Source organism: Monodelphis domestica, chromosome 6 (assembly GCF_027887165.1).
Source record: "Monodelphis domestica isolate mMonDom1 chromosome 6, mMonDom1.pri, whole genome shotgun sequence".
Classification (NCBI taxonomy): Eukaryota; Metazoa; Chordata; class Mammalia; order Didelphimorphia; family Didelphidae; genus Monodelphis; species Monodelphis domestica.
In genome coordinates, this window is record NC_077232.1 from 99,300,074 (window position 1) to 99,323,388 (window position 23,315).

Consider the following 23,315-nt stretch of genomic DNA (forward strand, 5'->3'; position numbering starts at 1 on the left):
CCCATTTTTTATATTTAATTACCAAAAGTGTAAACATCCCATTCACACTTGAGTGGGGGAGGTCGGTGACCCACGTGTGTGATAGTGGGTGACAAATCAGAATCAAACTGTCTGCCCCCTGGGCAGTCCTAAGCAAAGCTTCATCTGTAATTGGTAGATGTAAAAGTGGAGGAAGGCATAAGAAGTGACACAGAAGAAAGTGTATTTAAAAGGGATTTACAACTTCTTGTGGGGAGGTTCTTCAAGAGTTCTTCGGGCTTGGGACTTCTTCTGAGAGTTCTTGAGTTCTTGTGCTTGGGACTTTTGACTGCTCTCATTCTTTGGAGTTATGAGTTCTAGTTGGAGGCTGGTAAAGAATCTGCTGACTGGACCTGAGACTTATACTTGGTGAGACTATTCTTAAATCTCTTCCTTTAGGCTGACACGTGGTGAGTGAAAGAGCTGACTCCTTTCCAGAATTTTCTGAATAGACCAGCCTCAGGAGAGACCTATCCTCTTGAGAGAGGCTCCCTGTATCCCCAGGTCCTTAACTCAAAGCCGAGGCCTCTCTGGCTAAGGAATAAACTCCCCTGCTTGTGTTGAGCCAAGGGTCAGAGCAAAATACTTAGTGCATAGGCTAGATATTGTGCTAAGGGAAATTTAACCCCTTCATCTCCTGGAGGGCCACCCAGTTTGTCAACATTCTTCACATACCAGAGTTATGTCTGTGAACTTCAAGAAAAGAAAGTGGGTAGAGCCTATCTGGGGCTCTTTTGGCAAGGACAGGGGCTGGATCAGAGAGGTGAGGGAGAGAGGAAGATTATTGCAGGTCACAAGGTCACAGGACACAAGGTCAGGACTTAGAATAAAGAAGAGGTTTTAAATCTATAATTGCCTACCTTTTCTATTAGTAAACATTATGAAAAATAATAACTGGTAGTTATGTTAATTTTAAGTATAACAAATTGGCAACCACCTCGGTTTAATTTGGATTTTTAATTCTCTTCTGAGACAAGTTTTGAGTTAGTTCTTGGGAAGGCATAGGGGAATTTTTAGCTGATCTGATTGTTTGCTTTGATATTAGAGACACACCTTGGCCAAGACAGAGAAGCTGCAGTTTTCTTTTCAAGCCTATCACCCCAGATTGGTGAGTACTTCCCTCCCATGCGGTGACACCTGCCCCCCCCCCCCCATTTCTTTTAGCTTGAATGAGAACAGAGCCCAAGCCTTCTGCATACCAAAGGCTGGTGTCAGTCTGTACTTTTTCTAGTATACCAAACTGGCTGGGAAGCTGATGCAGACTCCTAGATCCTGTTGCATTCAGCACAACACAGTGTGCTAACTAATCCTGGGGTTACTTCCAGGCTGTGGGAGATTGAAATGAGGAGACTCTAGTACTCAGCCCCCTGCAACTTTGGAACTCAATGGTGAGGGGCTAGAGCAGAGTGCCTGTGGCATTAGGAATTCCCTAGCTCAGTACATTGAGAGCCTGGCCTGGAGACAGGAGATCCTGGGTTAAAAATCTGGCCCCAATTAAGTGAGTCACTGGCAGTTAGCAATGCAGGCAACTTTGAAAAAACATGGCTACTGGCTTTATCTCTGGGGGAGGGGAAAGGACTGAACTACAAGGAAGTGTTTTGGGGATTTTTTTTCCTTTCTCCTTTCCATCCTTGCTCTCTCTCTGCTTTTTAAAGAAACACCTAACCTCTAGTATCTTACCCTCTAAATGTAGTTATAGTGCCACCCCCTGAGGTGAGAAGTAAAACTGTAGGGAATTTAAAGAAAATCAATGCCAGGATCCAAAAGACCAGCCAGGCACTCGGGCGGCTATGCTGCAAAGTCCTCCAACACAGCGGTGTAAGCACTGCCATGAAGCTCAAAGTGTACAACGCAGCGGTCCTCAGCTTGCTCCTGTACAGTTGTGAGACATGGACACTGTACCGGAAGCACATGAAACAGCTGGAGCAATTCCATCAACGCTCCCTCCGGTCAATCATGAGGATCCGATAGCAGGACCGAATCACCAACCGGGAAGTCCTCGACAGAGCCAACTCCACCAGCATCGAAGTCCTGGTCCTCAGAACCCAGCTACGATGGTCTGGACACGTCATCCGCATGGACCCACAGAGAATACCAAGACAGGTATTCTACGGTGAACTGTCAGCTGGACTCAGGAAACAAGGCTGACCAAAGAAAAGATACAAGGATCAGCTAAAGTCCAACTTGAAGTGGGCTGGCATGACACCAAAGCGACTAGAACTCGCTGCCTCTGACAGAAGCAGTTGGTGAACCCACATTAACCATGCCGCCACCACCTTTGAAGATGAGCGACGTCGACGTCTTGCTGCTGCGCATAAACACCAACACCAGGCCACAACCTCATCTCCCATAACAACTGGCGTCCCATGCCCCATGTGCCACAAACTCTGCGCCTCAGCCTTTGGACTTCAAAGCCACATGAGGGTACACTGTAGATAAAAATGCACAAAGACAATTGTCATTCTCAGTCACCGAGAGACTACCACTATACTATACCTTTCCTACTACTCCTAGTGATCCAAAATAATAACATTAAATTAAATACATTTAAATAAAAGAATTATTAATAGTGAAATAATAATACTGAATTGAATTAAAACATTTCTAAAATTGAACAAAGCTAATATTAAATAAAATTAATTAAATGCAATATTAATGAATGATTTTAGAACACAGTTCTTACCCAATCTACTCCTCTCCTCCCCAGTCCTGCCCCTGATGTCCTCACTCCTCCTCTCCCCCATGTTCCTCTCCACCCCACCCCCAATCCTACCCCCCTCCTTTCCACCCTGCCCCCAGCCCCACCCCTGTTCCTCTCCTCCTCACCCCCAACCTCACCCCTGCTTCTTTTGCCCTGCCTCCCCACACCTGGACCAGTTACTCGCTCTCCATTCACCTATATCCCCTTCTCCTACTAGCCTCACTACAGCCTACTCCATTGAAATCCAAACTACAGGCCAAGCAGCAGTAACCACAGATGATTTGAATAAAGGCCTATTTCCTCTTAGAGATGTTCCTATGTATAATAGACGTGGAGACTTAGTAAACATTAGACATCATACACCTTTCTTTCCACAGGACATTGAGAGATTAAAAGAATTTTTTTTTCTTTTGAAACTTAATCCATACTGCTCATAAATAAGTTCGAAAGCATTTTCCACACATGTAATTCCACATGGATTGATGTGGAAGATTTGCTCCAGGCCCTGGTAACAGAAAGGGAAAGAAATAAAATTCCTTCTCTTGTTAATCAGGCCCAGGGAGAGGGAACACCTAGTTGGTTAACTGAAGATCCCAAATGGAACCCAAATTTAGAGCAAGATTACTTACAACTATGCCAGGCTATAAATGCATTAATAAAAGCAATGAGAGCTTGTTCTGATAGGCCTGGTAAATGGACTAAATTTGAAAATCTAAAAAAGGAAGATAATGAAAACCCCTCTCAGTTTATGGATAGGTTTATTGAGCTGGGAGGAAGGTACATAGAATTGGATCTTGATAGGGAAACAGATATTAGACAAATTAGAATACAATTTGTAAAAACAGTTGTAAGGTAGTTAAGAATTATTTTATGAGTAGCTGTCCAAACTGGCCTAATATGGATCTTGAAAAATTGAAGAGTGGCACTTTATGCTTTTGAGGGACATAAGGAAAAGGAGGAGAACACTGATTTAATGGAAACATTAAGGACAACAATAAACAATAAGGTAATTAACTGCTAAACAGGGAGAGAAGTATAAAGAGAATGCTACTTTAGTGGAGACATTGAGGAAGGAAATAAAAGAATTAACCAAAATAGTTGGAAAGGCAAAGCAAGGAGAGATCATAGCTTCCTTACAAGAATCTGCAAAACAACTACTAACATGCTTTTTTTGTGGAAAGGTGGGTCATGTAATTATTAATTGTAAGAAGAGAAATCAGGAAAATAGGAATAGAAGCTACAGGCATAATGATAATAATAGAAGGAATAGTAATTTCGATGAGGGAAATCAAAACTCACACCCAAACATCCGTACTCAGTGTGGGATCCCCTCTCAATCTGGGGGACCCCAGAGGTGTGAACAAAGGAATCTAGATGACTAATGGCACTCGAGAGGGGAAGGAACCTCACAGAGTCTGGTGATGAATTTTAAGCCTTTTCAAACCCCATTGCCTTATTGATGTTAGCTGTTTCAGTTTGTTCCCCTTCCCAGAATGAAGAAGTCTCTATAAAACAATTTTAAAAACAAGATGTATGTAATTTACTGTTAACCACTTCATAAGTTATCAAAATTGAAATATTCTGCTACACTTTCTTTATTTGTACCTCCCCTATGATTGTACTGAATAACATATCATTGTTAAAAGTCCATAAACAGCCTTTTGTTCCTTTTTTGCCTTTCTCAATTGTCACACAGGGATGATGGATGGACTCTATCAAACTGGTTTCAATCTGTATAAAAGTTTTGGAGAATTTAATTATCTAATAATCTCACTTGATTTTAACGGGTCATCAAAAGTGATTTTCAGATATCTGGGAGCATCCCTACCTCTGACTGATCATTTGCCTGCCTCTGAGTTGTTTGTAACAGGAGGTAAGGGTCCATTTGTACTTGAAGTAGAGTGCAATGATACTGTTGTATTTTCCAATCTCTGCATTTATTGAAAATGTAATGGATGACACATCTGATTTTCACTATTTAGTCCTTGGCTCCATGTGAAAATGGGTGGGAAATATTGGAGACAGTTCTGTTACACTGTTACAGTTTCATACCAAGAGGGAGGGAGGTGCCCAAGTGGTTTAGTTATCCTGAAATGGGTTATAATCTCATCTGGGAGGTGGGAATTGTTTTTCTTGTGAAGCCTAGTAGCTTAAAAATGGGTTTATTATATTTTTAACTCTTCAGCTTATTCTACCCTTCTACCAGACTAATCTAGATTCTTGGTGACATTTTTGGACCCAAAAGATTTTCATCCTCAGTACAGAGGTTTTTCTGGTTTCTCCTACCAAATCTTGGAATGATGGTAAAAATAGACTTTGTTAAAAATATCTCATCCAAGGTTGAAAGATGGGCTAGATCTTTAGAACTTGTGACAAATATTCATGAGTTCAAAGGTTTTTTTGAATGTTATACAGCAATGGCTATATAAAAACTCATGTGAATCCTAATGGTAGTGGGTTTGTTTACAGTTGTACTAAAATGGGCTCTTATAATTTTGGAGATTTTGGTACTTCTTCGAATATGTATTAGTTGTTGTACTACTGTTTTTAAAAGGCTTTTTTACCTTGTGAAAAAATCATGTATACTCATACTGTGGCTCCTGACCAAGTTAAAAGGGAAATAAATCTAATTTCTGAGTGAGCATCTTTTGTGTTATGCCTGTGATTGACTAACACATTGTCACATGGAATGTAAACTGTGAAATTATAATTTTTATTATAATTTTTTTCTTCTTTATATTTGCAATAGGATATTTGATCCCCTCACCCCCTTTTTTCTTATCCTTGGCAATACTTGAAGTACATGATATCAGTATTAGTGTTTTTTGACTTGCAGGATAAAGTTTACAGTATCAGTTTACAGTATCTATTAGTCCTAGTGACTATGCATACCCAAAAGCTTTAGACTATCAAAACCTGCCATATATTGATAAATGTTATGGGACTTTGCTTAATGATTGTGTCTGATTCCAGAAGGGAACAAAAAGAGTCAATTTACAGTGCCAAGTAACATGAGGTCAAAAAGTACCAAACCAATCCAGGGAGGATTATTGAACTTCTATGCCAATGCAAAAGAACTTGAACCTAGTTTGAGACTTGAGGTTTTGAAGTTCGACATATGTTAAGATGCAACACTCCTTGCACTGTTACACTCCTTGTGAAATATTCTCAGTCAAGTCAGTCAAGTACTGAAGTTTGGCTATCATCCTGGTTCCTCCTATCCCTGACAGTAGAGGTAAAATCAGACCAGGGAATGATTTTTCCCATTTGTTGCTAAAACTTATTCCCTTCTCTCTTATAGTTTGGCAGTTTTCTGTAGTCCTGGCTGCAAATGGGTAAAGTGCTATATCGCTGCAATTGTTCTACAGGCTTGTGAGAAACAAATCAATTTAATGGGCCTTGCTAGTAATTCGAGGACTTGTGACATATATATATATATATATATATATATATATATATATGTATATACATATATACATATATATGTATATATATGCTTTTTCTCAGAATTTTATACATATAAGATTTTTATTATTTCTTAATTTGTACTTATTATTTTTACAGATTTTAATTTTTGCTCTTTTTATTTGGGATTTTTTGAGGGGAGGGTTGTTTTTTTCTTTTGACAATTATTTCATATACCTTGTAATTCAGCCATGTATCCTGGGATGATTTGGGTGTTTGTCAACACCCTCCTCAGGGAGGGACTGTGTAATTATCCTAAAATCCAAGATTTAAAATCTTTTGGAGAAATTTCAGGAAAAGAAACTTGTCAACAGTCCGAATTCAGAAAGTGAATCCTTTTGGAGAAGGTGCAGTGAAAATGCCTGCAGAAGCCACACACTGCATCAAAAGATCCAGAATGAACTTTGGGATATAATGAAACAAACTGTAGGGGGTTGAACATATTGATTCTGAATGTAAACTCTTATGCCAAATTATACCCTAATTGGCATGTTGTCAATGTTGTGATAGTGATATCACCTTTAAAGACTGGTATATATTAATTTAAGGTCACCAAGGAATTCACTTACGAAATTCCTAAATGAAATACTCAAGTCAGTATGGAGTTTTATGGTGGTTTAATTACAACAGGAGTAAGAAAGAAGGAGAGGGAGAGAAGGAAAGAAGGGGAAAGGGAGAAAGGTTAACTCAACCTTCTGGCAGAGCCAGAGGGAGCTTAGGCCTGGAAGGCCAAGGTAGAGAAGGAAATCAGTCCTTCACTCACATGACTGATCTGAAGGAAAGCTGCCTGTGGGCCTCCTCCTTGCTTGAGCTCCTAGAACAAACTGGCCCCTCGCCCTGTCCACAGGAAGTGAGCGAACTCCTAGAGGCTGTTCTCTACCTCACTTCCTGCACCTCACACATGCCAATGATGGCTCAGGCTTGGCTTGGGATAGCCCAGGTGGGAAGTTAGTTATTTCTGATTTTCCATTGACTAGCACATGCCCATGTAGTGTGGGTGTGCACAATTTTGGGTGCTACACCAAACAAGATGGAGATTTAAAAATCACAATGTGTCTGTCAATCATTTTTGTTTTCTTCCTCTCATATTTCCCTCTCATCTCTAACTATTGTAGCTTCCTCTTAGAAAGTACAATATTGTATGTACTTTTAGTTTAAATGATCCATTGGGGAGTTTGGTCTCCCAAAGGATCACAGTGGGATTGTGTCAAGAGAGTTCATCCCCTCCTCTCTCCTGAAGGGCTTCCCAGTTTGCCAACATTCTTCATCTACCAGAGTTATGTCTGTGAAAGTCCGTGAATGTCAATAAAAGAAAGGGAGCAGAACCACTTGGGGCTCTTTTGGCACAGATGTGAGGTTGGAGCAGAGAGGTGAGGGAAAGAGGAAGATTGTTGCAAGTTAGGACATGTGATCAGGACTTAGAATAAGAAAGATTTTAAATCTATGCTTACCTATCTTTTCTATTAATAAACTTTATGAAAAAATAACTGGTAGATATATTGATTTTAATTATAACAACATCTTACCCTATCTTCTCTCTGATTTCTTACTTCACTCTTTCTATATTTTGTAAATAAATCTCTTGAATAATCCAGTCCAACCTTTTATAAAACCCCTTTCTCCCCCTTATAATACCTAGACTTTGTATTAGGCTTGCTCACATGGATCCTGATTCATAACTTGCCTCTTTTTCTCAATGCTAGCTAAATCATTTTTTCTCTCCACCCACAGTCACAGAGATTTTGCTAATACAACACATTTTTGCCATTATGGCATAATAGAACATAAATAGACTGTAGAATGTCACCAATAAGGATTTTCATGTGCAAAGTGACATAATGACCATACCAAGGACATCAGTTACCAGAAAAGGAGGTTGACTGGTCACCTAACAAGAATAAATATAGTTATCAAATTATTTTGAAAGAAAACAAGCCCTTTGGATAGATCATAGGTGTTCAGCATGCATGTAACAGAGGTGCTCTTGAGATAGTAAATGACTTGGAGGAAGACCTCTGCCACATTGGATGGCACCTCTATAGAGACTTTATGGAAAGGTATGAACAAGACTCAGATAGGATGAGAAGGAATATAAGGCTCCCTGAGCCATCCTAGGAAATGGTCTCCTCACATCTGTGAAATCAGACAACACATTATCAAAATATTTCCTTTAATGTCTAGCACAGTAGGTATCATATATATTGGATAGATGCTGCAAATTGGATGCTTCTTGTAAAATGGGACTTAATAAATGCTTAAGTGAATCATTGAAAGAATTAGTTGGTCATAAGCCTAGAATTTATTTTGAAATGATCTAAGTGGAAAGAAGATCTTGGTTGCCTAGCATTTTGTGGTTGGGCTTAAGCTGGGGATTGTGTTTTGGATCTCAGGGAGAGTAGGAGCAACATGTACTTTTTTTTTTTTATCAGCATATACTTTTGACCAGAGTCAAGTTTAGACAAAATCATGAAATTTGTCTTCTTCTCTCCTCTGTCACAGTTGCTCATGTAGGAACATTTCAGGATGCATATGGCTGTTGTGCAAGGGCTGCAGATGGCTCCTTAGAGCTGGGTTGAACAGATATTTGTCAAGAAGACCTGGGTGTTGACATCCAGACAGTTACGCCAAGTTTAAAGACTCGGATGGGGATACAGACAGAACTGGAAGCCAAGACTCTTCATCTGAGCATGCAAACACCTGGGATCCTTGCTAAGAGGATTGCTAAGATATTGGCAAAGGCTAAATGCTGCCTTTTTACTGTTCCCTCTGAGGAATCTCATCTTAGGGAATGCTCATCTGGTTTGAAGTGGGACTGACCACCTGAACCTCATTGCTCTTTGGTGACTAAGGTCTAATTTTGGTCCTGATCTTAGCAAGGTGCTAAGGAACTGCTTCCTACAATGCAGCACCAGAGTAAAATGACCAATAAGTATTTCTCTGGGTGTCAACTTTTAGCATTGTATCCAAGAAACACCCAACACCTTGACTGAGGTTCCTGTTGAAACTCAGATTGCTTGGGAATGGGACGATATATTGGGGACAAAGTGATGTTTCGACAGGGGTCATGGATTCCTTTGGAATTCTTGAAAAGCTTATGGATCCCTTCTCAAAATAATGTTTTTTAATGCATAAAATAAATGTGTGCCTTAAATAACTTTCAAAGAGGAATATTCAACAGAATATTCCCATTTTATTAATCAGGAAATCTTATATGACTTTGTATGTAGAAGAGGCAGCTTCTTGGTCAAGAGTCTTTAAAGTTGTGTTTTACTCAATTGAACCAAATACTTCTTTGGTAATCAATAAATAATAAAAATAGTAGTATTATATTCTTTCTACTTCTCAGTCAATTAGATATGTGATGTAAAGTGGTCCCTATAAATAATAACCAGTGGTTGGTTCCTATTTTTTGTTTTTAATCAAAGTTCTCTTGATATAAGTATAAATCATTATTATAAATTTTATAGATCTGTGAAATAGGTGCATGGGTCAATAATTAACAGTATCTTCTTGGTTACATTTTTTAGATATCAGTACATTTTATGCTACTTTCCTTTCTTTTGATTATTCTGCTCTTTGAGGAAGGTTACAAATTAGTTTCTGAGAGCCTTTAAAAATTATATCATCTCCAGAATGGCGATCCTCAGTATTTATTTAGTTATCTGTTCCCTGACTTTGTTTGTGAGCTCTATTTCCTCATATAGAATAATAAGACCTGAAGTACAGTATTAGAGTATCAATTGAGTAGTACCAGTCATTTGTGAAGACAAATTGCTTTAGAAATGCCAACATCTGTTTCAAATCTATTTTTTCTTCTGGTTTCATGTAAGGTTTTATCTGGGTTTATTTGGGTCTAATGCCAGTGTTTTTTCAGATGCATTTTTTCTCTCTATTTCTTTTTCTTTGATTAGAAGAAGATATTCTTGGTAATTTTGATTCTCTTCCTCCCCAGTGCTTGCTAATGAATTGCACTCTAACTTGATGTAACTTACTGTTAGTTGCCTTTCTGTCCACTTAACAAGGAAATAATGTACTTGCTGGCAAAGATGACTTCTCTTTTGTTTTGAACTTTTTATCCTTTTTGCAGAGGTTGTTTTCAGTTAAGTATCTCTAAAACTGGTAATATTCAGGATCAATGTCTTTTAATTTTATCTGTGTCCCATTTTTTAGAATCAATGTCTTGTTTATATTAGTTAGACTGAAACTTTTAATTTCTTATAGTGACTGCTTCTCAGATGTATCCTTTTTTTTTTTTTAGTTTGATGTTAATGTTAACCTTTGCTCTAACCAGCAGATGATCTGGCTACCCAAACAGTAGATTCTAAAATTGCTCCCACTGTTATAATGAATAATTTCCTGCCAATTAAGATGCAAACGATTTCAATTTTGGATGTGATTTTGTTCAGTATTTGCCATGTTCAGTGCTTTCCAATATTCTTTTTGAAGAAAGTATTCACAATATAAGCATGATTCTTCTGAATAATCTGCAAGCCACTGACCTTGTTTCATTTCTTAATCATAAACCATATTTTCCAACATTTTTTACCATTACCCCCTGAGTCTACTTTCACATGAGTGAAATCACTGAATATCAAGTTATATTTTGATTCATTTTGGAAAACATTCTTGAGGTCTTTATAGAATTTCTCTTCTTCATCCTTTGAAACCTATATGAACAAATTACTATGTGAATAAGTTATAACTGTTTTCATGGTGTTTAAAATGCTGACACTCATCATAAACACAATAAAGATAGATGAATGACTTGCTCATAGAATGCTGTGTCCTGTTTCCCTAAGGTACCACTTAATCCATCAGCTCCTTGATTTTTCCCTCTCAGATCCTCTATTTGCCTTCAAATTATTTCTGTCTTCTGTTTCCATGAACACAAATCTCAATATGGTTGAAATTTTGTTCCCTTCATTATTGTAATATACATATTACATTATTATACATATTACATGAACAGTCATTGTTCATGGTTCATGTTATATTTTTAAAATAAAATAAAGGTTCCTAAAGGATCTAAAATTGTGCAATACACAGAAAACTCTGCCTCCTTTTCCACCATTCTACCAATCACTGTGGAAGTGGAAGGAGACTGTACCAGACTAAAAAATCAAGGTATATTTTTATCCATTTCGTGGGTTGTAATGGACAAAGAATCCATCATCTAGTAGCCAGTCTACTGCTGATGAGCTTTTGATACTTAGCTGGGCTAGTCTTTGGAAAACAGATGCAATCTTTTATCAGAAACATATTAAAAAATCTTTTCAACCTGGAACAGCATGAAGTTCATTGGCAAAAATCTTTCCAAGTAACTTTTAGTTACCTACACGATATAAAAAGGCTGTGGGCTAAAATTGGCAAAATCAACACTAACATGATAATCATAACAGCTGATGTTTATGAAGCATTTTTGAGATTTGAAAGTCACTTTTACATGCATTATCTTATTTGACCCAAACCCTAAGTCTGTGAAGTAAATAGTACAATTATTGTTACCCCCATTATGTAGATGAGGAAACAGACTTAAGGGACTAATATGACTTTCTCTCGACCACACAGATAGTGTTGGAAGCAGGATTGAAATAAAAGTCTCTTTAAACTACAAATTTGGAATGTTTTCCTCTGCAGTACACTGATCTATCAAAGCAAATAAACATATTTAATTATTCCCATTTTACAGATAAGCAAACTAAAAGCTCAGAGGTGCTAAATAGCTTGCCTATGTTCACAAAGTAAGTGTCAGAGCTGAGATTTGTTTTAGGACTCCTAACTTCAAGCCCAGCATTCTTTCAACTACCTTGGCTGGTAGGGAGAAAGAGAAAATGAGAATGAATATTAGATTTACAGCAGGAGGACCTGAATTTGAATTCTGTCTCAAGCTGCTGATTGACACTGAGAAAATCAATCTTTTCCAGCCCGTTTTCTCTTGCAAATGGGTTTAGTATCACCCATCCACTTTGCAAAGTTGTTATAAGAATTGAGTGAAGTGAAATAATGTATATAAAAAGCTCTATCAACTTTAAACCTTTATATAGCAATAGTAACTACTACTATGCCAGCTATTATTGGATCTACTACCACTACTATTGTCATTATTAATATCTTTTACTCCATTTACTCAGTTTTAAGCAGAGCAAAAGTACATGGAGATTTCTTCAGACCAAGAATTCTAAACCTTTTTGTGTGTGTGTGTGTCATGAAACCTGTTAGTAGGCTGGTAAAACCTATGGATTCCTTCTCAGAATAATGTTTTAAAATATACAGAATAAAATGCCTAGAATTGCACAGGAAACCAACTATACTGAAGTAGAGTTTCAAAATAGTATACAAAAATTAGACCGCAGGTTAAGTTCCTGGTAAGCCTTTTCTTGACAGGGGCTAGTTGGGGAGCTGTTCCGAGAGGACTGAGTCATGGAGAATGGCAAAAGATAATGACTATTGATAGCAGATTAGTCAGTGTGGACTTGTGTCTATGAGTGTGATTAAGACACAATTAGTCTTTCAAACTAAGTGAAAGCTGCTAGGAAGAAGGCATTACTCTGACAGAAACTCTAGTTTTATCAATAATATTTAGGGAAGGGGATCATAAAACTCTCCCCTGGCTCTCTAAAAAAAGAGTGATGTACTTTGCCTAGAGAGAAAGGAAATATATAACACCAGCCAATTTTAGAAACACAGATTTAAGGGAGGAATAATTAAATTAAGTAACTGGAGTTGGTTTTTACCATTTCAAGGAGGCTGATGACTACTGCTCTCTACACCCTTCTGGGTCTTGGCTGACCTGGGGTCCCTGGTGCATAAGAGGAGGCACAAATCAACCAGCCTTATGACATCATCCCCAAAGAGCACAGTTGAAAGGTCACGTTAACAGATGGTTTACATTATGAGTAGAGTTGGATGAACTCATTATGCTTAATGGGAATGAATTTATGACATTATTGACATAATTGTACCAATAAAAATAGATTTAAACCATAGAATGATCCCTTTGCACAAAGTTCTGGAATCTCTTAACATAATCCTAAAAGAAATTACTTTTAGATAATTGGCACCTTCTGTCACTCTGGTGACATTTGTATTGTGTCGCTGTTGAATAATAATTCTTGATTATACACTTTGTTATGGAGGAACAATGGTACAGATAATCCGAAACAACGAAGAGTGCTCAAAATCACATATACTTGCTTTTGGAAAATATTTATTCATTCTACAGACATTTAATAAATATACAATACTGTTTAGCACTATGGGGAATGTAATAGAAAGAAAAACAAGAAAATCTTTTCTAGAATCTTCACCCAAATTGCAAAAAGTAATTGGGGAGTCAAGCTATGCATTTATGAAAGAAGTTAGATTTGAACATTCTATGGCAACCTGTGAAAATAAGAGCAGTTACATAAAGGACACTGTAGAAAGTAACTGAACTGGGAGCCAGGATCATTGTATTTTTAGAGTTAGAAAATACCTGAGAGACCACATAGTCCAGTGCTAACATCTTATGAAAGGGGAAATGGAGAACCAGAAATGTAAGCTGATTTGTGCTCTGGAAGTGAAGGCACTCATTTGAATTCTACCATTGACTTTGATAAGTTGTTTCAATTAAAGTCAAATAGGGAGAGGGTGCAGCTAAATGGCTCAGTGGATGGAGAGCCAATTCTGGAGACTTGAGGTCCTGGATTCAATTCTGGACTCACATACTTCCAAGCTGTGTGACCCTGGGCAAGTCACTTAAACTTCATTGCTTAGCCCTTGCTGCTTTTTGCCTTAGAACCAATATACAGTATTGATTCTAAGACAGAAGGCAAGGTTTTTTTTTTAAAGAAAAAATAATCAACCAGTTGTTTATCTAGATATAAAAGAAGAATAATTACTGTGCTTCTATCCTATCTGCCAGGAACCCACTAAAGACTAATGAGATGTAATCTGGAAATTCCCCCAAGTTCCTGAAAAAAAAGGGAAAAGTCATTATCAACTGACTAGTCTTGACCTATTCATCATATTTCTAGGGATTCTAGTGTGCCATATTTTAAGTGGAGTTTCCCCATGCCAATGAATTCATAATCTTTGCCCAACTTATAATAAAAAGAACATTTAAGAATGATTGAGTTTTTTGGCAGTGCTTAAATCTCCTACCTCCTCACTCTGCTAAAGAAATACAAATATCTTACTAAGCTTCTCTGTCAAACAGGAAAAATAGAGGCTGAAAGTATAAGAATGCATACTTGACACTGGCTTAGGCTGTGGTCTCTCCTATGACAAAGATGGATGAATTATAGTCAAAGGAAAGCCTGTGCTAAATTCACAGCATTCCGTTCATCTCAGTGAAAACTTGGACTTGAATGACAATATTTTGAGGTATAATTTTGTATTAATTAATTATTAGAAAGTAGCAATCAAATATCAACCAGAAAATTTAGAGAAATATTTGGCTACCAGCACTCTTTCAAGTAGGGTGAACTCTATTCATATCACCATTTTACAGATGAGAAAACTGAAGCTGAGATTTAAGTGATTTGCCCAGGGTAACACAGGGAAACACAGTTTCTGAGGTTAGACTTGAACTCAGAACTTCCTAAATCCAGACCTAGTGTACCACTTATGTCCTGACTTAAAAGGAAAAAAAAAACATTTTGCCTGAGATCAGGTGAAGAAAGGGAATGAAAGTGGATCAAATAAGCCTTCAAATTCTCCAGAAGAATCCTGAGAAACTTCTAGTTCAACCCATCCTAATTAAGGAAACTGAGACCCAATGAGGCTAAATAACTTTTCCACAGTCCCTTTGAAAGTAGAGCTCACATGTGATGTTAGAAGCCAGGTCCTATAACTTCAGAACTGCTGCATTAAAAAAACAAACAAGCAAACAATTTGTTCCACATTTTTGTTATAGAAACCATTCCCTTTCCAGTGTCCATTTAATGCTAATGGTGGCTTCTCCCACTTAATGAAGAAATACATAGCCTGCTCTAAGATGTGTTTGAGTCTACTGGGGTCCTTTCTATTTTTCTTTCCCATCTTGAACTTGGTGAGCCATATTTGGTTATGGGCTTCCCATTTCTAAACAGTTTGAGTACCAAGTAGATACAGTTCAAGATAAGATTGGAAATATAAAATGGTACCAGATTGTGAAAGGTCCCAAAGGACTGGTTAAAGGAATTTGAACTTTACTGTGTAGGATATAGGGAATCATCAAACTGGTGTCAGCAGAGAAGTGATATATAAGCCACTGTAAGATATGAGATATCTGTAGTTTTTCACTGAAGAATATTTCTCGTGGTGGCGTTCTTTTCTGATGAGAAGCACATTCTTAAGGAATTCACAGTGGGAAGTGAATTAGAGCTTCTCACCAGAAAAGTATACCATGGTCAGCAGAATTCTCAACCTAGAAGGTTTCTGCCAAGCTTGGCACAGTCTATTTCCCAGGAGAGCTGGTTTCCAAACAACAATAATGAGAAATGGGACGTTGTCTTAACTGAATTATGATCATTTTGAGGCTAAAGGTGCTGTTTTATTCTGCTGTATTCATCAGTACCAAGAATTGTGTTGGCATGGAATTCACTATGTAAACTAGAAACAAGAACTGGGCTCATTATCAGAAAACCTGGTACGAATCTTGGTTCTCCATTAATTCTGTCTGACCAAGTCTATTCATCTCTTTCAGTCTCTTAGTTTACTTACTGTAAAACGAATAGATTGGATCAGAAAAGGAGTTTTTAACCTGGAGTCTAACTCTATTTCAGTATAATTGGTTTTGGTTATAATCTTATGTTTTTTTTTTCTTTTATGCATTTAAAAACAATATTCTGAGAAGTGATCCATAGACCTCACTAGGTTGACCAAGGGATCTATAACATTACAAAAATATTAAGAATCTTTGGATGAAATGATCTGTATAGATCCTTTCCAACTCTAAAATTCTATGATTCTCTAAATACTTGTGATTGACCGATACTTAAGTAGGAGTAAAATAACAACTGAGGTCACCCAATCCTATTCTTTGCATACTTCACAATTACTTTCTTCCTTATCCTTCCTAACATCATATCTAATTTCTCCTTGATTACCGGCAGTGAAGTTGCCTCAATCACATCCCTAGGGAGTCTATTTCATTTCCTAATTACTTTCTCTGCTTAGAACATTCCCATCATACTGTATCTAACCCAAATTTTCTCTCTGTAGCTTCAGGCCATTGCTCCTTAGCCTAACATCTTCTAAAACTATGAATAATTCCCTTGATTAATTTATATTGTTACCTCGGAGCTGTTTATACATTAAAATTATGTCCCTTGAGTCTTATTTTTGCTACACTATATAAAAGTTTGACTCTCTCCATCTTTTCTCTCATGTCTCCTATCTCAGCCCTTATATCTTTGTAGTCTTTTTGGGGGTAACTTCTCTGATTTTTTTCTTCCCTTTTTAATCTTAACATATTCATGTAAAGGCACTTTAATAGAAACTACTGCCTTTATTTTGAATATTTTAAATTACACTCAGAAAGCTACACATTTTATAGGGGAGCATTTATTTGAGGGCTTGGGGGGGGGGGACACAACTACGAGGTATAACCCACACTAATGTATTTAAAGGGCTATCTGGTTTACAGTGTACTTTCAAATTTATTATCTTATAACTCTTCAGACTTCTGGTTCTTGAATTGTTCCTCTCCTTCAAGCTCTTTCTAAGTCACTTTAGCTGCTCAGCAGCATGACCCTACCTCAGACTTCTAACATACTGAACTCAGGAATTCCATTTTCTTTTCATACCTAACTCTCTTCCCTCTTTGAACCTATTTTATCCTTGTCACAACTTCTGATCTTCTCTATTTTCTCAGATCACCATGCTTACATTAACTTTACTAGCCTTCCTATCATATCTTAGAACAATGGTCAATTATTTCATTAATCTCTTAGCCATGGCTCTAGACTCCAAATTCCCATGACTTTCTGCCATTCTTTCCCTGCTCATGATCAATTAAGGACAACCTCTGCCATCACATTTCTCCATTCCCATTCTGTGGCATCATGAAATAGTGTTGATTTTGTCCATGATAAAGTTATGTTGTATAATTTCATCTGAGCTCCAAATGCTCTTTAGTAATCCTTTATTCAAGTCATTGATATAGTAATTCACAAGTAGAAAAATGTTTGAGCTAGAAGAGGTATTAGAGGTAGTACCTAGTCTAATCTTATAGATAAGGAAACACAGAGATAGTAGAGTAGAGTAGTAGTCTCTCGGTAACCGAGGATGACGATTGTCTTTGTGCATTTTCATCTATTGTGTATAGATGAGAGTGCACAAAGACACTTGTGCGTGAATGAGATTTAAGTGGAAAAGTTGATGCACAGAGACTCTCTCAGCAGCACAAAAAATCCAGTGGCAGAAAAATCATTACACCTGGAGACTTCCTCAGCTGCATTGGATGGCCGTGTTGCCTTTTGTGCTCCAACACTCCCTAAGCACTCCACAGTGCTTTGCTGCATCGCCCTCTCAGCCATTGAACCTTCTTATTGGTTTCTTCCATCTGTTCGGCTGAAGCAGTCTTCACATGCTGGGGATAAACACCAAACTTCCCAGTTAGACCCTCTATCCCAATCCCCAGAAGAACTTTCATATTTTTTCCCTCTTTAGACCCCTGACTCCTCTTCAATCTCATCATTTAAGAGCAAATGAACTTTTGACACAAATTATTGGGAAGATTAAGGCTAATTGACATGACCTCCTCAGTTCTCCTCTACATTTGAACATATTTTGTTTTCATTCATATTTTTTTCCCAAACATTCTCTTCTATCATTCTTATTACTTTTTCAATATTTTTTTTTTCTTGAGTGCTTAGTACTGAAGAGAGAAGCCACAAAACCATGCCACATGAATCCAGGAAGAATTCATCTTATCTAATCTCAATTGGGTCCTTTATGTTTCTATATAATCCTTGAATTCTTCCTTGGCTGATGCAATCACATTGTTTTTGTTCCAAAAATTTCCTCTTTCCTCCCTTACCTGCTCTCTAGTCATACTCCTTTTAAGAAAGAAACTTGGCTCTTATTTGAGTAAGAAAATCAAATTCATTCATCATGAGATCCCTAGTTTGCCTTATTCCATACCTGAGAACCTTCATCATTACCCATTCTCTCTTTTTAGCTCTAGTCTTTGAAGAAGACACCATTTTTCTCCTTGAGAAAATGAATCCCTCTATTTTTGACCATTCCTTATTATTTTCTATATCCTTTAGGGTTTTTTTTTCTAATGGCTCCTTTCTAACAGCCTTCAAATATGCTTAGGGTTTCCTAATTTTTAAACAAACAAAAGTCTCAAATCCTTCCCCTTTTGGATCCTATTATTGTATTCCGATGTCATTCTATATCGATTTTCTATTTTATTGCCAAATCTTAGGAAGATATATCTTCAATTAATGCAGAAACTTCAATGCCACCAAATCTTCTGTCAACCCCTTACTATTTGGCTTCTGAACCTACCACTCTACAGAAACAGATATCTCAAAGGTTATTTTTTTTTTCTTATGTCATCCTCATCCTCCTTGATCACTCTGTAATTCTTGACACTGTTTGACCAACTCTTCTTAAGGAATACTTTTTCCTCCTTTAGTTTCCTGGTATTTCTCTCTTATTTGTCTGACCAATGCTTCTCTGTATTATTTCCTGATATGTCATTAATCTTCCACCTTCTAATCATAGGTGTCCTCCAAGGCTCTATCTTTGTAATCCCCTCCTATAATTTTTCTAACTTCTGTCTCTTTGCTCCCTGAATAAAATGATCACTTGCATGCAAATGATCCCCTAATTAATATGTCTAGTCCTAACCTCTCTCCAAAACTTCAGTCCTACATTGGTACCAATCCCTTGCACATCTTTACTTTGATTTCAAACTAATTTTAAACTCAATATATCCAAAAAGAAACTCATATACTCTATTAATGTGGCCCTTTTCTAGATTCCTTTTAAAGGGAATACTATCCTCACTCAAAGAGGTTCATAATCTCCAAGCCATTCTTACCTGTTTTCAGTTTTTCAATCCCTCAGTTCTGATATACAATCACTTTCTAATTACTGTAGTTTTCCCTCTAGAATACTGGATCTGACTCCTTTTTTATTCTCCACTAAATCAGTACCCTAGTATAAGCCCTTATCATTATTTGTTTGGACTACAATAGCCCTATGATTGTTCTCCTTGTATCCACTTTCATCACTACAAATCCATCTTTTGTCTAGTTACAAAATAAGCTTCCTAATGAACAAGTATGATAAAGTCACACTTTCAGCAGAGTAAAAACCCAGCACTGCTCCACATTCCTCCCATCTCCCAAGGCTACATCCCAGATGATCTTCTCTACTAACACCCTACTCCCCCATCCTGCTTGTCCCAAATTAAAATATTGTTTGTACCATTTTGAAGTCATTCATCATACTATCTCTTCTAATATTTAGCATGTTGCTTTGTATATTGTTAAGTCCTTAACAGATGTTTATTTCATGAATGATCTAATTGGATTTTCATTACATAGGGCAGGGAATATCCCCTTTTTACATATGAATAATTTGAGGCTCAGAGAGATTAAGGATTTGACCCTAAGACACATAGCTTTGTAATTCAAAACCAGTTCTTGTATTGCAAGTCCAGGGTTCTTTCTACTATATTAAATTGTCTAGTTACAATTTTAATATTAGTTATAATCTAATTCATAAGATCTTAGTAGCAGGACTCAGAACTGATATAGAAAGTTATATTTTGGCCAAATATGGAAAGCAAAGATGTGTTCATCAGTGTTCTCTCATAAAAATGTCCATCCATCCACCCATCCATTCACAAATACAATTCCCCTTACTATACAGATATATACATTTTCTAAAAAGGAAGAAGGAGATGGCAGAGGATGAGATAGATAGTGTCCATTGAAGCAACAAACATGAGCTTGGACAGACCTCAGAAGATAATGGAGGATAGAGAGATCTAGCTTGCTATGGTCCACGGGGTCATAAAGAATCAAATATGGCTGAATGAACAAACATTTCCTTCCAAATATGAAAATATTACCTAACAATTGCTTCTTTCCAAGAGAAAAATTCTACTCAGTTGATATAGGGCCTAATAATGTCAGTAGGGAGTTCACTTGGACCACATGAGCCTAGATCTCCCAGGGAAAGGTGGCATTCCAAAAAGAAACTAAGCAGAATTGGACCTAGCATGAAGGCAAATAGGCAACCAGGGTGGCAAATGTTGCTGTTCTAGGGGCAGGATGATTCCTTTCAATAGGAGCATTAATTCTATCTCTCTGCCTCTTCAGATCTAGCCAACCTAATGACCTCCTTCACCTGGGCATTGAGTATCTCCCTGTTAGGGTCCTAGAGTCATCAAACTCCTATCTTTTCCAAAAATACTGATAAAGCATGTGCATAGAAATAATTATTGAGCCCGTTGAAAAGAAATGTTCAGGAGCAGGGAGTAAAGTGAAGCATGATTGAAATAATAGGCTAGATAAGGCAGTCACCGATCTGGGTATTAGTTGTTACATCACAAGAAAGGCTTTAACTTTTCACTTCATTTTTTTTCTGTCTTCCTACTAAAATGAACCAAAATCAGTTTCACGTCTATAGGCAAACTCTACATAGTTTCAAACTCTAAGTGTCATGTTCCCTTCATAGCAACATATGGATTTCATGAGAATTGGAGCTGGAAGGGTCCTTAGACTTTGATGAACCTGTGATTTCTTTAATAAAGTACAATCCCTCATACCATAAATTTATCCCTGCTCTCTTGTCCAGACCTTGAATAGCAACAGTATACTTTCACTGGACCTCTCATATCCTTATAATATTCCATTTTATATTGTAGTTATTTGTGCATGTCTTGCTTTTCCTGTAAAATTTAAGATTCTAGATGTCAAGGAGAATATGTTATCAGAGCCATAACCGGAGAAGGGTTGAAGGGAGTGGGAGGAAGCAAAAGCTTTGGAAAGCTAGAGCAATTGAGCAGCAAATTCTTGGAGGATCTTTCTCCCATCCTTAACTCATCATAGGTTTATTGTCAGAATCCAATTAGAAAATTCAATCAATATTAACCACCTCCTATGTACGAAGCAGTGTTATCGGTGCTTTGGTCCATATTCTTCCATAAATATTTCATAGGGGATATGAGATTCTACATGAGATTCTCCTGACATTTCATGGATCCCAATATAGCTCATAGGCTATGATGTATAGCTCAGGCTGCATTCTCAACATATGACTAACTCATCATGTATTTTTTACCACAACTTTGTCTGATAATATCCTTTATTCCACTCCTTTTGTGCAATTTTGGCTTATAAAGCAATACAACCTATTCATGCTCACAATATATTTTTTGTATTGCTTTTTGGGGAACCTCAGCTTGAATTCTATTAGTATTCTATAAATCATAGTCAGATAGCATTACTGAAAGAATAGTTTTTTAAAAAGATGGGCTTTTATTTCAGGGAGTAATTGGTCAATTACTTCCAAATAATCCAGTCTACTTTCTTTCTGTCCAGTTCAGGGCAAACTCATTGTCCACAGCCAATGTCTTTCCAAGATATATAAAACTGTGGTTAAATCACCTGCCCAAAGTCACTCAGTAATAGTAGTGGCAATTTAGTGTTATAAGGGCCAGAATTGGGATTTGAACTCAGGTTCATTGATTCTAAATTATTATATCATTCTGTTTTCTAGAAGAAGGAACCTGGATTACAACTGTCTCATTATTCTGTGAAAATAATCAATTTATAGTTACATAGACTATACCCATTGACATAAGAAATAAAATTTAGAGAGTGAAAACTTATTCGAGGTCTGTAGTCTATTTTTCTTAAATATTAGGGTAAACTATTTTAATTTCCCTCCATCTATGTAATTAATGTCCATATTAGAAATCAGTTATCTTTGATAATTACCATTGGTGATATGGCTCATAAACTGAACACCAGCCTTGCTAATGAACTGAATGAAACATAATTTCTTGTTGTTCAAAGAGATGATCGGCTCTAATCAGCAGTAAATTCAATCAAAACTTACTGACATCAATTGAAATCATATTAGAGTTTGTAAAAATAGAATAATTATACTCATCTAGCAAGTTACAGGTATTGTAACAACATGAAGACACTGGCATATTTAATAAATGCTGGAATCTGCCATCGCCATGTGAGCAGATGCAAAAACATATAATCTGCATAAATAAATTAGTGAGCAAGACTTATGTTTTCCACATAGCACTTGAGTTTTGTGGGATTCAATTAATTTTTTTTTAATTGAAACACTCTTAATGGCAGATTGAAAAGATGGTCTATACTGAGTCCTAGAAACCAGCCAACTGAATCTTTTGGGTCTATCAGAGACCCCCATATGCTTGTTTATCTCCCCTTTTTTACAGATCAACAATTCAAAATAATTATTCTTTGCATTTTTTGCATACTGGATTAAATTTTACAGTTCTCTTAGTTTTCAATTCCCATGGCAACTCTGTGGTGACATTACTCTCCCCATTTTAAAGATAAAAAAAATGGAGGTTTTGAGAAGAAGAATGATGTCTGCAAGGTCACACCAGTTAACGAGTGAATGAACTGTCACTAGACTCTTACTTCTTAGTACAGATCTCTTTCAACAAAAACATGCTACCTACTTTTGGCATACAACTTCCTGCTTTAATGGTGTGTGTAAATACCCGTTAAGGGCTCACTAATATAGTTTTAAACTTTAATAGTGAAATAGATTTGATCTGAATATTTTTCTTTGAATTAAATAGCTTTGATAATGAAATAATTTTAAGCTCTAATAGCTTAAAATTGTGCTAAGACTTTTGAGACACCCTATTTAGTACTTTAAGGTTTCTAAATCACTTTCCTCTTGATAACTGTGTGAAGTAGGTAGCCAGACTACTATTATTCCAAAAGGTTGAAGAAACTAAAGTTTGTACAACACTTTGGGCATACTGGGAATCATCAGAGCATGGGCTCCATGAGTCCAGTGCTCTGTCCATTATAACATGCACTTCTGAATAATGAAACAAGGCTATTAAGGGTAGATGACCAGGGTGACTAGAGTTGACTTCTTTCTCACTAACACCTTGGTGACTTCCCTTATCCCTAGGAAGAGA

General features: G+C 37.0%; 1 long non-coding RNA gene across 1 annotated transcript; it reads left to right on the plus strand.

Annotated features, from left to right (window-relative positions):
* The first annotated feature begins 229 nt into the window (after positions 1-229).
* On the plus strand, positions 230-5,361 carry LOC103092572 (uncharacterized). Its single transcript, XR_001623045.2, has 3 exons — positions 230-387; positions 1,064-1,126; positions 1,712-5,361. It is a non-coding gene; the product is annotated as an uncharacterized LOC103092572 (long non-coding RNA).
* Positions 5,362-23,315: the final 17,954 nt, after the last annotated feature.